This window comes from Priapulus caudatus, unplaced genomic scaffold (assembly GCF_000485595.1).
Source record: "Priapulus caudatus unplaced genomic scaffold, Priapulus_caudatus-5.0.1 Scaffold828, whole genome shotgun sequence".
NCBI classification, from domain to species: domain Eukaryota; kingdom Metazoa; phylum Priapulida; class Priapulimorpha; order Priapulimorphida; family Priapulidae; genus Priapulus; species Priapulus caudatus.
Window position 1 is genome coordinate 101,298 of NW_014577889.1, and position 862 is coordinate 102,159.

An 862-nucleotide genomic window follows, 5' to 3' on the forward strand; every position below is an offset into this window, starting at 1 on the left:
GATGCTAGAGAAGTAGACTAGTAGAGCTAGACGAGGTATGATGAGAGTAGACTAGTAGAGCTAGACCGAGGATGCAGAGAGTAGACTAGCTGAGCTAGGGGAGTGTGAGAAGACGTAGCACTAGTAGAGCTAGACGATGGATGAGAGAGATAGGACTAAGTAGAGCTAGAGGAGGGATGAGAGTAGTAGCACTTAGCTTAGAGCTAGACGGAGGTGAGAGTAGTAAGAAGAGAACATAGGAGAGCTTACGGTAGGTAGGGATGAGAGAGTAGCACTAGTAGAGCTAGCACGAGGATGCGAGAGTAGATCTTAGTAGGATAGACGAGGATAGCTGAGCAGAGTTAGACTCAGTAGAGCTAGGACGAGGATGAGAGAGAGACTAGTAGAGCTAGAGGGTGTGATGATAGTATGACTATGTAGGCTAGACTAGGGTATGAAGCAGAGTTAGATAGTAGAGCTAGCTAGGAGGATGAGAGATGTAGTTAGTATGGCTAGACGATGGTCATGATGAGAGCTAGACTAGTAGAGATAAGCACGTAGATGCAGAGAGTAGGATAGCTAGATGTAGAATGAGGCTGAGAGAGAGANTCCTCTAGCTTTACTATAGTCTACTCTCTCATCCTCCTCTAGCTCTACTAGTCTACTCTCTCATCCTCGTCTAGCTCTACTAGTCTACTCTCTCATCCTCGTCTAGCTCTACTAGTCTACTCTCTCATCCTCGTCTAGCTCTACTAGTCTACTCTCTCATCCTCGTCTAGCTCTACTAGTCTACTCTCTCATCCTCGTCTATCTCTACTAGTCTACTCTCTCATCCTCGTCTATCTCTACTAGTCTACTCTCTCATCCTCGTCTATCTCTACTA